Source organism: Vulpes vulpes, chromosome 1, assembly GCF_048418805.1.
Source record: "Vulpes vulpes isolate BD-2025 chromosome 1, VulVul3, whole genome shotgun sequence".
Classification (NCBI taxonomy): Eukaryota; Metazoa; Chordata; class Mammalia; order Carnivora; family Canidae; genus Vulpes; species Vulpes vulpes.
Window position 1 is genome coordinate 52468448 of NC_132780.1, and position 15255 is coordinate 52483702.

The window sequence follows — 15255 nt, forward strand, 5'->3', positions numbered from 1 at the left end:
TGGCTAGTGCTCTTACTACTCTTGTTACTATTGACATTTTTTAAAGAGCATTTCCTCTTTCCTGAGGTTTTGCCTTTTTTTTTTTTTTTTTTAGAAAAAAAAATGTTGCCATGTATTTGGGTATATATCATCCTTACTTTCCTAATTGATTTTTCTGTTATGTACCAGTTGGTGTTTTTGGCCACGGTTTTGCTCAGGAGGGTGTTGGGGTGTGGTTCTTTAGTCTGTGCAGGGTTTTTAAATATTTTTCAGTGATTCTTATTTGCTGTAGTTTTTAACACCGGAACCCCCAGCATATTACATAGAAAGGGCTCCAATCTTGAGATATGACCACGTGCTGCGATGGTAATCTTCTGGATGAGTCACTGTGGCAGGATTCCAGCACTCACCAGACCCTGTGATGAGAGAGGGAGGAGTAAAGGTGTGCTTAAGAATTGAAAAAAAAAAAAAAAAAAAAGAATTGTTCCCAGGGATGCCTGGGTGGCTCAGCTGTTGAGCATCTGCCTTCTTCAGCTCAGGGTGTGATCCTGGGATCCCGCATCGGGTCGGGCTCCCTGCATGGAGCCTGCTTCTCCCCCTGCCTGTGTCTCTGCCTCTCTCTCTGTGTCTCTCGTGAATAAATAAATACGATCTTAAAAAAAAAAAAAAAAAAGTTCTGAGAGCATGAGCAGCACAGTGAGTGAAGGGCTGGGGGTCCTGGGAAACTCCAGCAGATAACTCAACAGTTGGGGTTGTAATCCTCCGGGATGGGCTTTCTTAGAGCCTAAATTGTTGACTTGCATCTCTCACCAAATATACTGTTGATACTTAGCATGGAAAATCCATTCATTGGTCTTTTTACTGTCATTCCATTCAGTTGTGGATGACTCCGGTGACCGGAGCCTCTTGGAACGTGTGTAACAGGAAGGGACAGGAAACCATCCATTATGGGAGCTAGAATTACAGATTGCTTACAACACAGTAACAGGGAGAATCTACATGGCAAAAGTTGGGAGAGGCTGCAGGAACTGTAACTAGACACTCATAGCTTTATTTTATTTCTTTATTTTTTTAAAGTAAACTTTCCCTTCACAATGGGGCTCAAACTCACAACCCTGAGATCCAGAGTACCATGTTCGACCAATTGAGCCAGCCAGGTGCCCTGACATCCACAGCTTTAAATTACTGTCTAATGAAAAAAAAAATGGAAATGAACGTTACATTTAAGACAGTAGAAAGAGAATGAAGAATAAGCCCCAGTAAGTAAGGAAGAGGGAGTCAGTGACTTGAACAAAAATTGGAAGAGAAAAAATGTAATAATTTTGTATTGGGCAGAGAAGGGGGGGATGGAAGTCACTAGATAAAGGATAAACCTGTATTTTTATACAGGTTTTATACATTTTATACATTTTTATACATTTTACATTTTATACATTTTACATTTTATCAGGTTTTATACATTTTTTATACAGAAAAAATGAAAAAATTTATACATTTTTGTACATTTTTATACATTTTACATTTTATACATTTTACATTTTATACAGGTTTTATACATTTTTTTATACAGAAAAAGTGAGGAAAAAATTTTATTTTTTTTTCCTGTACAATGTACAGGAAACATTGTAAAGATAGACCTTTAATAATAATTTAGAAATGAATCAGCAAAATAGAAACATTCCCAGGAAAATATAAATGTTTTCCTTCAGAAGAAAATCTTGGAAGTTAATAATCATAGAGAACATGAAAAAATATGAGTTACTGGGCCTCCATTGTAGGAAAATGTTTTTATACTATCATGGAACAGAACATTCCTTTATGGTTCCAGAATGTAGAACTGTATTAAAGCATTCTTCTTAAAATTTGAAGGCCAACATAATGCTGAAAACAGATACTGATCAGAATAGTGGGGGTAAAAAGAAAACAAAATGATAGGCTAATGTCACTCATAATTATAGGTAAGAACCCAATAACCCCCCCCCAAAAAGTCTTTTATAACCAAATGGAGTTCATTTCAAGAATGTAGGAATAACAGACCGTTTCAGTTTCCTTTAATAGATTTTATTATTGGCAACTGTAGGGAAAACGTAATTATTTTGCTAGATGAGTCATTTAATGAAATTTTAATATTCATGAAAATGCTCACTAAAATAGAAATCTGTATAGTTATTTGATACAGTAAGTAATGTTTTTTTTTTTAAAGATTTTTTTTTTAATTTTTATTTATTTATGATAGTCACAGAGAGAGAGAGAGAAAGGCAGAGACACAGGCAGAGGGAGAAGCAGGCTCCATGCACCGGGAGCCCGACGTGGGATTCGATCCCGGGTCTCCAGGATCGCGCCCTGGGCCAAAGGCAGGCGCCAAACCGCTGCGCCACCCAGGGATCCCAGTAATGTTTTTTTAAATTAATATCTAATGTTACACTTAACAGTATGATGATAGCATATTCTTAAAGTCAAAATAAAAAAATACCACTTTTTGTCATTTTTATGTGGTTCTTGAAATTTGTCAGTACAGTGTGACAAGAAATGAGCATTAAGTATTAGAAAGGAGGGATGAAAATTATTTTTTCACAGTTACAGAATATTCTGCAAAACCCAAGTGAATCATGGGATACCCAATTAAAAATGCTATGTAAAGAAGATCTTATTTCTGGTTTCTAATGGTGTAGAAATTCTGTTTCATAGGAACAAATCTAATAAGGTGTGAAATCTTTGTGGATAAATTACGGAACATTGAAGATGTAAAAGAAGGGCTGAATAAATGGAGAGCTGTTTGTTATTGAATGCTTGATATTGTGAGGATACCAGTTTTCCTAAGATACATCTATAATTTCAGTGAAAACCCATTAAAAACCAAAGCAGGGTTTTTATGGAACAGTTCATCCTAAAATCCATATGTCAATGAGCGTGTGTCCAAGAGTAGCCAAAATAATTTTTGGTTTTCCCAACAAGTTGGGAAGACTTGCCATACCACACATATCAAACTTACTAAAATGTTGCAAATCCAGGTAATTAGACCACTGTACTTGATATAAACCAATATGAGCCCAAAAACTTGATTTAAACTAAAATAAGGAAACTTGTTATGTTATAAAGGTGGTAGTTTAAATCAGTAGGGAAAGATGACCTATTAAAGAAGCATATGGGAAAAAATGAAATTTCATTCCTCACTTCATACCAGGTGCAAAAATTCACTATACATGCAAAATAGTGTTAAGGGTATAAAGCCAATCTTTAAAATTTTTAGATGAAAATATGAACATTGTTGGGGAGTAGGGAACACAGATAATACAAATGATAAAGGAAAAGATTGAGAAATTTGACTCTTAAACTTCCGTACAACAAGAAAATATACTACATTGGGAAGAAAAGGCTCAAATTGGTGGAGAGTGTAATGAATGTTTGAAAGACATTGTTAATTGCCTTCCTATCTTTACAAACACGACCTTATTTTGTGCCCATTTAACAGTGGCGGTCTGCTTTGGGTGTCCTTCAGAGGTGGTGAGCATTGAGACCAGGTAAGCTAAGAATTTCTGGAGAAGCTTTGCTTTCTGAATACGGGGTCTGGTCTTTGTCTTTTCTTGTTTCCCTTCTTGCCTGCAATGTGGGAATCAAGTTTAGAACTGCAGCAGCTTTGTTGCAGTGAAGAAGTTGAAGCTACATATTCGAGATGATGGGCAGGAGCATATAAGGCTAGTTCCGTGATGATGTTCTTGACTAGAGGCATCAGCCATGAATCATCTACTCCCATACTTGTAGTCAAATGAGAAAAAAATGACTTGGGTCTATTCTAGCCATTGTAGGTGGCTTTTCAAGAGAGGATTACTGACAATAGCCCGTATTTTATAAGGATTAAAATCTAGGTGATAGGAGCAACTCCTATAAATCAATAAGAAGGACAGACTGATAGAAAAATTGAGGATAATTGTAGGCAGTTCACAGAACTGGAAACCCCAGTGGCCAGGAAACATATGAATCTCATTAATAGTTAGGAAATGCAAATTATAAGAGACTTTCCATAACCATCTTAATAGAGATCTAAAAACATCAAGTGTTGAGGAAGGTGTAGAAAAATTGTTATTTGTATTCACTTTTAGTGAGACTAGATATTGGTACAAGAATCTTGGGGAACATTTTGGTAGTATCAGGTAAAATTGACCATACCTCCCCGGCCAGCATTCCACTAGATACCTACCCTCGAGACTCCTGCACCTCTGCAAGGGAGAACGGAAGCAGTGATCACTGAGCTATCTTAATAGCAAAATAGCAGAAACACTATCCTTCAATTGGGAAAAAGGAAGTTTATTTTATGGTGGAGTACTGTATGGGAGTTAAAGAGAATGACCTGCATATATGAATTACATAGAAATACATATATGACCACAGATCTGAAAAAAAATTAATCTTGAACTAAAAATGTAGAAGACTATGAATGTGGGGATAATACTTATAAAGAAAATGAAAACATTGAAACTATGCAAAACAGCGTCATCAGCTACAGCCACTGAGAGAGATGCACACCTTGGCAAATATTTCTGCTCATCGGTGAATTTTCTGGAAGCCTAAAAATGGATTTTTAAAATTCAGCCAATGTTAGTTCATTGCTTGTTTTATTCCTGACAGTGTCTTATTTACTGGGGATATTAAAACCAGAGCTGTTCCTTGAGCAGCGGTATAATGTAAAAAACTTAAAGCACTTTGTAAAACATACTCATTTATATCTTCATTTAATTATTCTAATTTCTGAGGTATTAGGCCTGCAGGATTTTTATTCTTACTCAGAGTGGCAGTACTTGAACTTTCTGATTTATAGTTCTTTTCATAGTGGTTTTATAGTTTTTTTTTTTTTCCCAACAACTTTTAAAAATTTATTTGAGAGAGACAGAGCGTGAACAGAGAGAGGGAGAAGCAGGCTCCCTTCAGGGAGCCCGATGCAGGACTCGAGCCCGGGACCCGGGATCACGACCTGGGCTGAAGGCAGACGCTCAACCCCTGAGCCGCCCCCGTGCCCCTTGGAAGGATTTGAATACTCCACAGTCGGATGTGTGCTGCAACTGGTTTTCTGTTAAGTCTCCTAGTAAGCATTATTTCACACATTCTTTTTACTAGTGAACTCATTTAAAGACATGATTCTAACATTCCTGGAAGGATTTCACTGGAAAAAACGTAGGAGAAAATAAGAGTAAATCAGGAAGGATCCCATGATCTCACACAAGTATGTGAGACAGCTGGGACGTGGACAGAGTCCTCGTAGGGAAGCTGTGCCCCCACCACGGGCTGCGGATCGCTCAGCCCCCGGCAGCAGCGTGAGCGCTGCCCTCCTCGCCCTTCCCGGCACCCGGATGCAGGTGTGTCGGAGCTGGGACCGTCTGCAAGAAACCGCTGGCTTGATTGAAGCCACATGGGTCGAGGTTTTCGTTGAGACACGTGAAGGGCCTTCAGTGCTCTTGCCTCTATAACGTAAACCGCGTAGAGATATTTCAAAAACTGCACAAACAGCAAACAAAACCCCCTCAGCACGTTTATTGGGTGTGTATACAGATGCACACCTAACCCACTTGGTAACAAATATATCTGTGAGCTCTTTATCTTTCTCACTGTCAGTTGTGTGCCTTGTTTTCTTTTTTTTTTTTTAAATATAGTACCTGCACAATAAATACAGATTGAATATGGGGTGGAAGTGGGATGAGGAGTGACAGAAATCGGTGCCTGACTCTGCATTTTCCACTCCTCTGCTATTTAGAAAAGTCCAACCGCACTTTAAGATGGGCTTCCTAACGTGTGAGAAAGTGAAACATGTAGCAGGAGTAAACAGAGGCCTTGGCTGCCTACTTAGCTCAAATCTGCAGGACATTTGCCCAACCCTATTTTTCTCTGCCGCGGGCCAGAAAACCCATGTGTTTGAACTTGAGGATGCTCTGACTTTCCGTGCCAGACCTCTGGATAACCTTGGGGCAGCCATTCCTTGATGCTGTTTACTTGTTCGAAAGTTAAGTCGTGCGAAGATGTGGACAGGTGAGCAAGGACAGGCTCCGCTTCTCTGCTGAGCGTCCTCCAGGCTGTCACCTGCCGGTGCTGCGCTGCGTACGGCGCTTCCTCTACCTACATAGTGACTCTCCCAACGAGGAGGCCACTTCGTCCTGCGCCCTCCGTAGACACTTTCTCATAATATTCACAGTTGTGTGTACATTGAAGGTGCTGATGAGCTGATAAGCTATGATGTGAAGCCTCTCTGATAGCGCGCTTTGCTTATGGAGACGGAAGATGGTTTGGTTTGTTATCAGCTAATGCAGGCAGTGAATGAAGGCATGTTTGCAATTAGCACTCACTCCCTGTGCAGCTAATCTATTTAAATCGGGAAGATTACCTAAAATAACAAAGTGTGCCTTTTGTACTTAGATCCAGGCAAGCCAGGTCTCTCTACCTACTAGGCAGGAATTTTCGTTTGAATTTTAAATTTGGATTTCTTGGTTTGCCTTCCAGATTTTTTCCCCTGGTATAATCTATAAGATCTATTTTGCTATAATAATTCAGTATAACTTTGAAAAGGAGTCTGAACTTTAACACATTTTCAGTTACTGTTAATGTTGGACTCTGAAAAATACTCTTTTGGTTATCTTTTATGAAATCAAAGTAATGGGTGTGTGTAATTGAATGCAGGTCCCTTTGCTTCTCATTTTGGTCTCCGTGGTTTTTGGACAGTTTTGGATATCGTACCCTTCTGGAAAAGTTGCCTTTGTGTCATATTGGAACTTGTTTGAGGTTACAAGTCATTTTTGGAGACCGTAAACGTTCCCTGGAAAATACTGGGCCGATTTCCTTTTACAGTCTGTGGATTGTTCATCAGGTTGCATTTTGGCATCTGACGCTCCCCGGGCAGGGTAGTGTCCAGCTCTACTGGGGGAGTAGCTGCAGATGCTCCTTGCCATTCACTCTTTATTTGTTGATTTTTTTTTAAAATGCCCTGTGAAATTTTAAGCCAAATGGGACTAGAAGGAATCCTGGTTTTCAAAGGCTCTTTAATATTGCATTCAAAAGGTAATTTCAGCCCTGCTGTTACAAATTAAATGTTCCAGCTCACTTAACTTACTCACTCCTGCCCTCACCTGCTTACATACTTGAAGGAGAAGAATATAGATCCATTTGTATGCCCCCATAAAAAGTTGAGAGAAACTTGCACCACTTCTGTGTGGCTTGCCCAAATACCTTTATGTGATTCTTAGGATGGTGGAAAAAGTACAGATTCAAAGCGAAGATCTGAGGTTATGATTTTATTTTAAATCAAAAGGCAGATGTGCCTTTATTACCTGCTTATTTGAAACACGGCGAGTTGAGGACAGTGGGAAGCCGAGGACAATTAAGCGCAGGAAATGGCTTCATATGTGGCCTGTTGCATCCTGGACGAGTCAGATAAAACCGAAACAGCTGGACTGCCGAGTGCCCTGAAGATTTCCGAGGCCCCGGGACCGTGGGGGAGCACGCTTTACGGGCTCGTTGCTTGGAGAGCTTTGCCCACAGGCCTTTGGTGACTTGCCTTCAGTTTTTGCTTTGTTTTGTTTTCACAAAAATGCACAATATTTGGGGCCCTTCCATGTTGCTAGATGAAAATGGTGTGCATTTGGCTCCAGAAAGCGAGCAGCCTTGAGAGATGGGCCTGCCTAGAAATTGACTACATTTTTGTGGGAGAACGGGTGAAAAGGGCAGTTTCCTGTGTTGCTGCCAAAAGGTCTGAACAATTTGTAGTAGCTTGTGGCTAGAAAACAACTTCAGTGAGGCAAAAACAGCAACTTCAGACTGGCTCCGGGTATGTGTGAGAAAATGCTCTTTTTCTCCCCCACTAGATTGTTAGGCTTTGTAGAAAATTTATAGAGTGAATTTTTAAACTCAGCTGCTTAGAGTGGTGTTATTTTGGGTGATTTGGATTAAAAACCTGGGGAAATATACTTGGAGTTAGTACAAGTGGTGCATATGTCGTACCTAAAAACAAACAAAAAACTCCAGCTTTTATATTCTTTTGTAACCATGGGTTTGAATGGTAATCCGTTTTTCTCCTGCCTTGAAAACGTATCGGTAAATCTTGGCATTTAGAGTGTGTATTTTTACAGGGATTTTTTTCTTTCCGCTCCCCTCAGTTGACTTATTAGAAGTGTTTGTAGTTCACTTTGGCAGCGTGAAAAGTGTGTTTATGAAATCTACCTAGTGATTCCGGGGAGGGGTTCTCGCAGTGTGAGGTCCTCACGCTGGTTAAATCGTTTACTACTTTGTTTTGTTGTTGTTAAGATTTTATTTTATTATTTAGAGAGAGTGCAGAGGGAGAGGAAGAGGGAGACGCAGCCTCCCCACCGAGCAGGGGGCCCGATGCGGGGCCGGATCCCAGGACCTGGGACGGTGACCTGAGCCCAAGGCAGACACTTAACCCCACTGAGCCGCCCAGGCACCCCCATTCACTTCTTTGGTTGAGAGAAATCTCCGAGGCAGGGCTGGCCTGTAGCTAGATGGTCGGAGCCTGACAGATCTGGAGTCTGGTCTGTGTTCCTGATTATTTCCGAATAGGTACCGTTTCAGATACCACATAGTCATTTTGTAGATGTAAGGTCTGTTAAAAGTTGTGTGTGGGGGTTTTGTGTGGTATTGTTTTGTCGAATGGGTTTGGACATAAAGATAGATTTGTTTCATTTTAATGTTTTCACCAATCTTTTTCCCAATTGCAGCTTCCATCACTCCTGTACTAATTGTGGCTTAAATGTTCTTTACTTTTTTGGCCTTAGTTTTGATCTTCTCTTCTGTGGAGGATAGATGTCTGTTCGCTTTTCATGGAGATGCTGACAATAGCTGGTTAAGACCTAACTTTTTTCTTAATATTTTTCCCTGTTCATTAATATCATTTTCTTCTTTATTGCATATTTAATCAGTAGCCTGATGCTCAGAATCTAAAGCAGCTGCTTTCAACCAGGGAGGGGGTGAGTGGGTGACTTATTTTTACTTTTTGGTCCCCGAGGGACATTTGGTAACGTTTGGAAGCCTTTGTGATTGCTCCGGTTTGAGGGCGCAGTATGAGCATCTGTTGCATAGACCTTAGGGTTGCTGCTAAACATCATAGGATACACCGGAGACCACCTCACAACAAAGAATTATGTGGCCAAAATGTCCATTGTGCAGAAGATGAAAACCTTGATGGAGCTACTGTGGGGCACAGACCAAATCTTGCTAGGAGCAGTTTCTGTCTTTGTGATATTTTTTTCATAGCAAAACAACTCCATGGTAACTAGGGAAGTTTTTATTTTCTATTTGAGAGATTGAGGAAGAGGCTGTCCATCTGCCTGCCCACCCAGCCCTAAGTCAAATAACACAGTTGACCTTCCACTGCAGTGTCTCTCTGCTGTTTCTGACTCTGCCTTCAGCCCCAGCCGGGTCACACCTTTAAAGGATGACCTGCCATTATCCCGGTCGTGATAAGTTGACTGCTGGTTACCATTGGTACATGAGCCACTTGCTTTGGGGTGGAGACAAGCCAGAGAAGAGGGATCCCCACCAAAGATCTGACTGGGCGGGAGGTCCTTGCGTGCCCCTAGCAACTATACTGAGTAGCAGAGTATGCACGTGGCCTGTGTAGGTCCACACGTGTCTATAGGTCAGGTGTTGATTAGCTTTGTACGCTGAAAACTGAAATACGTGGATAAATGGAACTTTTAGATGTGCTTAAAAAGAAATCTCTAGGTCCAATATTTATGGAATAACTACCATGTTAGGGAAGTTGACTTTTGGATTTTATTACTTTAAGAGGTGTTGGTGATTTTGATGAAATGTTAAAAGTTGAAAGCAACTCCTAGTGGTATCTGTTTTATTTTTTAATTTTTAATTCTGTATCTCCTAGTGGTATCTTGATGCTGTTGTAAGTGCTTGGGATTATGCATCTTTCTTCACTCCTTGATTTTTTAGAGATGGTTCCAGTTTTACCTCACTCTGTTCTTATGCCTTTTCACCCCCCTTAACTTTATGTAGGTATTTTTTTTTTTTTTAATGTAGGTATTTCTTACAGTGAATTTGTAATCCCTGGCTTCCTCTGTGTGTTGCCTACTAGGTTATGATGTCCTAGCACAGTGCTGGGTGCATAGTGGCCCTTTATTCCCTGAATGTTGAATGACTGAATGGTGGTGGTGGAGGAGGAGGAGAAGCAACCAGTTTAGCAATCTTAAATCTAAAGGAGAAAAACAGGGCGTTTGAAAGTCCAAATGTGCTGGGGAAGGAGCCTAAGTGAGTGAAGGTAGGAATTGTTATGTTAGCTTGACCATATTGCTGTGGTTTGTACTGTGCATTTATTTTTTTTCCCATTTTGGATGACTGCGGCTGGTAGGCAAGCCTGTGGCCTTGGCCACTTCCGCAGTTCCAAGTGGCATTCGCGTCCTCTTCCTGGGCTCTTACTCTGGAGGGCTTGTATTCTTTGCCTGTGCCGGAATATAATCTATTTGCTGGCAGTGTGATTTTAGTCTAGATTTTTTCAACTGTTAGTTGTGTGTGTTCCCTCCCTCCAGGAAGAAATGTGTTTTAATGTGTTAGAAATGACCCTTAAAGTCCTGCGGTGATTTTTCCCTTAAAGTCCTGTAACAGTGCTCCTATCCAGTATGTTAAATCCTGGACGTGACCTTTTAGGGCCTCCTCAGGCAGATTGTTTCCCTAGCCTTCCTTCTATTGGCCCTTGAATTCAAGAGATCCAGCCTCCTTTTACTCTTTTTTTTTTTTTTTTTTTTTTAATGACACTAATGTGTCACCATTAGTGGCCTGCATTAGAATAAACAGCAACTCTATAATGTGTCTTGTTTTTCTGTTGAATTATAGGAAAGCCCTTATTAGACGTTTTGATTCAAAACTAGAGATAATTATGGGAGAAGCCGCCTTTCAGCCAAAGGCACACCAGCAGGATCAGAGCTCATCTCTGTGCCCATGCCGTTGGCCTTGTCCCCTGCAAATTGAACATGCTTGATTGCACAGGTGCTTGCATGGTTGAACAAATTCTGTTTGGACAATAAACTGTTATGCCTGTCAGTGATTAGAGAGGCAGGACAGAGTTGCACGTGGACTACTTTGGTACGAGAATTAAAGAGGATATTGGCGAACATTTAAAAAAAAAACAAATGCACTTTCTGAGAGTAAATATGCTTTTTCTTTTAATCTTTAGTGGTTAAATGCTCTTAAACTTATTGGAAGTCAGCCATGGAAAGTCTTTTTTTTTTAATCTAGTAACTTTTATTTATAACTTTGAGATTGTTAAGCAATATCAGGTTTTTCTTTATTGGGGGGTAGCTGTAGTTAGATTATGGCTGAACCTATAGGAAGATCCAGTTTCTGGTGTCCTATATTTTTAGTCTATAGTAGTGTTGTGTTTTTTTGCTTTTTTACAGAGGTGTGAGATCTGTGTCTGGGAGACAGGTGGTAGGTTGATGAGGGAACTGTCCTAGGATTTCTGGAGATAGAGTCTGTCTGGTTGAAGTCTGTGGCTGTGAACTTGTTTTGCTGCGTGGGTGCAAGTATGTAAGGCCAGAGTTAGGTGGAACGTGTGAGCGTGCCGGAGGTGAGAGGGGCTGGGGTTTAAGGCTGGGAGGGTGGCCGAGGTGCTGGAGGTGCTGGAGGTGCTGGGTAACAAAGCCTGGGGAGAGATGGAGGCACAGGCTGCTCAGGTCAAAGAATTGTTGGAGTTGGAGAGGGATCAAGCTAGAAAGATAGGAGGTCATCAAAGGTCAAGATGCAGGAAATTGAGATAACAGGATTATAGATTATAGATCTAAGGCAGGATTTTTCAAGAAATCATTTTAGAAGGCTAGGACTGGCATTTAGAATATGAAAAAGAATAAACACGAGAGTCAGGGTCTTACCAAGCTATGCAGAATTTTTTATGTGGATTAAAAAAAGCTTCCCTCTAGGAAAAATTTTCCATCAGCAATAATGATGCTTCGGATCAGCCTGATGGGCCATGATCTGGCCCCTGCACAACGCTTCCCCTCTGGGAAAGGGAAGAAGAGGGGCAGTGGGCCGAAAGAGATGCCCTTTTTTCTGGCCGAGAATATCTTCTGGAGGGAGGCTCCCTGAACCCAGGGGTGGGGCTGGATTTAGCGTAGTCTTCCTGAATTTGGCCTTCCATCTGGATCAGAGCTGATCACAGACTGTCATTTGAAAACTTTGTTTCTATTCAAACTAGATGTGTTTACACTGTATTTGCAAACTGGGTTGAGAAGGAAATCTTTTACTCTGGGTCACACTTGGAAAAGTTTGAAAGCTAGTGCTTAGGGTGGGACCGTGGGAATGGGTAACCAAGATGGTGAGGAGGGCAGGACTGGGGTTGGCTTTTTAAGTAGAGACGGACCGACTCTCTCTCACGACTCTGTGCCTTATAAAAACAGTAGGAGTACAGAAATAAAAACGATTTCGATTTGGAATGCATTATATATGTGAAGGTTTGGGATTCAGCTCCCTTCTTCCCTAGTAAAGATTTAACCATGTGTGGAGTGGTGGGGAAAAGTATGGCTCAGGTGTTGGGTGAGCTTCTGGCTTAACAGTGGGTCTCTGCAGCTTAACGGTCGGGCATAGGTCAGGGACATAGCAGAGTCTGGGTCATTGCTAGGATCTTTTAAAAGCCAGGCAGTGAGGAGAGACCTCTGGTGTGCTTTGGGTCACGGAGAGCGCGCTTTCTGTGACTTTCACACTGATGGGTTGACTGTAGGATGCATCATCAGCAATAGAGAATTGAAAATTAATTTCTAGAGGGTTTTGAGGGTCATAGCTGTATAGAAAATCAAGTAGATGCAGTCTTGGGATTTGCAAGACATGAGTTCTAATGTCTTCCTCCTTTTCATGATTTTTTAAAGATGAAGAAATATTAGCATTAGCATCTAAGTATGATTTTTGGCTTTGCCTTTAGAATCTAAGTGAAAAGAGACACATATTTAGACTCCTTGGCCACCTCCTTGCTGTTAGTAGCAGTAAAGTCCTGCAAGGCCTCTTGCTTTTTAGACTGAAGCTGGGAGGTGCAGAGTCTGGTTTCCCTTTATGCTGGATCATTCTCCTGGGCAGGGAGAAGGAAGCAGGAGGCAACAAAGGGAGGGAAAGGTGACCAGGCTGTCTGGCGTTGGGGAGCTAGGAGGTTGGGTAGGGGCTCCCGTAGCACTCCACCGACCCTGTTGCCCGGCATTGTTACCCCAAGCTCTTGTACCATACCCCATCTCCGAGAGGCCTTTGTTGGAGGAGCGGCAGGATAGGGATTCTGTACTGGGGGTTTTTCTACCATGAATGGGGGTTGCCAGAAAGGGTCCTCTCCCATCCATCTGTGTTGTAGTTAAAACTCTGTGTGTATTTTCCTTAGAAGTGTTAAAATTTGCTGTTAAAATTTCAGGTACTTCTCACGTGCATTATAGATTAATTGGACTTTAAGTAGACTTGAGGAATTAGTATTCCCTTTAAGGACTGTTACTGTGGGGCAAGACAGTAGTGGCTAATACTAGCTTAGTGTTTGCTTTATGTTAAAAACCACCATTCTACCAGCAGTATTTTATTTCTATCTGTATGAGTAGCCAGGAATTGAATTTTTTTAGTGTCATTTTACAGGATGAAGATTGAGGCTCACCTGTCAATTTGACCTTTTTTAAAAAAGATTTTACTTAAGTCCTCTCTCTGCATCCAAGGTGGGCTCAAACTCAACGCTGCAATTAGAGTCACATGTTCCACTGATCAAACCAGCGAGGCACCCCAAGATTTCACTTTTGACATCTCCCCTCATTCCCCCACTGTGCCCACCCCTTTTGCAACCATGTCGTCACTTCATTTGGAGTTGGGAGGTATGTGTGGTTTCTTTTTTTTCAATCAGGCCTGTCATGGGTTGGAGTCCTTCTATCCTGCCTACAGGCGGGAGAGCAGTTAGTCCTCTTCAGGCCTGCCAGATAGTAAATACGACTTAGAGCAGTTAAAGTCTAGCTTTCCAAAGATGGGCCTGATGGTGTTTGATGTCCTGCTCTACAACATGTTTAAAGCTGAGAAGTTGCAAGTATAGGGCTTCCTAAGCAGAGCGGTCAAGTGTGTGGTTTTCTAGGGCCAGGAAGGGGGATTGTGTTGTTACAGTGTTAGATGGGCTTGGGAATCCGAGCCACGGCTTGTTTTCTAGAGCCTGAGTTCAGAGCCGTGGCTGGTAATGACATCACCTCCACAGGTGCCACATCATTCTTTTTTCCTACATAGCCTGCCCTGCCTTGCTCTTCCATTTTTTACAAAGAATACTGAAGTACTGTTGTGAGGTTTTGTTGTAAAAAGAAGTATGAGGTTCAATTCTGTGTGTGTGTGTGTGTGTGTGTATAGAGTGATGAAAATATAGTGCTTCCTGAGAAGCATCCCATCCCAGAAATTCCAGTTTTAGGTTACTTGTCTTCAATTACTCCCAAGAGATTTTTTTTTTTAATTTTTTTTTTTTTATTTTTTTATGATAGTCACACAGAGAGAGAGAGAGAGAGAGGCAGAGACACAGGCAGAGGGAGAAGCAGGCTCCATGCACCGGGAGCCTGACGTGGGACTCGATCCCGGGTCTCCAGGATCGCGCCCTGGGCCAAAGGCAGGCGCTAAACTGCTGCGCCACCCAGGGATCCCCCTCCCAAGAGATTTTTAAGGGGAAGGGTGGGGCAGAGGAGGGGAATCGGAGTAGATGATAAAAATAGCTGTGCAAGAACAAGGTTGAAGGTTCACACCCCTTTAGTGCCCTCCTAATTGAAGACTGGACTAGGGTGTTTCTAAGAGCTGATTTCCGGCATATTTAGAGGCTCAAGAGCTCTGATTCCAGATGTCAAGCTTGGCTTCAAGAGGTTGGACCTTTTTTTTTTTTTTTTTTAAAGATTTATTTATTTATTTATGATAGAGAGAGGCAGAGACACAGGAGGAGGGAGAAGCAGGCTCCATGCCAGGAGCCCGATATGGGACTCGATCCGGGACCCCAGGATCATGCCCAGGCCAAAGGCAGGTGCCAAACCACTGAGCCACCCAGGGATCCCCGGGGTTGGACCTTTTTAATGATTTGTTGAATGTGGAATCTTAAATAATAAAAGCTAGATTCTCAGTTTCACATATAATTATTAATATTATGCTCTTTTTAGCTTTGTAGCCTACTCATAGCTTATAAAATACTTAAGTAAATGGTGTTTGTATGCATTTCACAAAGTAGGGCTTAAACCATAGATCTGGTTTTCATGTCCATTTTCATCCAACATCATGTTGTGTGGTTTGCCAAGCCAAGTAATTTTA

The 15255-nt window shown here is 41.5% G+C and overlaps 1 protein-coding gene across 25 annotated transcripts in view; it reads left to right on the top strand.

Moving 5' to 3' along the window:
• Positions 1-15255, top strand: part of EPB41L2 (erythrocyte membrane protein band 4.1 like 2) — a 194893-nt gene that overhangs the window by 31641 nt on the left and 147997 nt on the right. For 3 of the 25 annotated variants that reach the window (XM_072764252.1, XM_072764396.1, XM_072764247.1), the window contains exon 2: positions 3452-3500. The exons of 19 other annotated variants lie outside the window; for them this stretch is intronic. The gene's annotated coding sequence lies outside the window, so the exon portion shown is untranslated. Of the gene's footprint in view, positions 1-3451; positions 3501-7712; positions 7787-8428; positions 8536-15255 lie in introns of those variants that run through there. 3 more of the 25 variants (XM_072764373.1, XM_072764257.1, XM_072764261.1) reach the window with 2 other exon arrangements.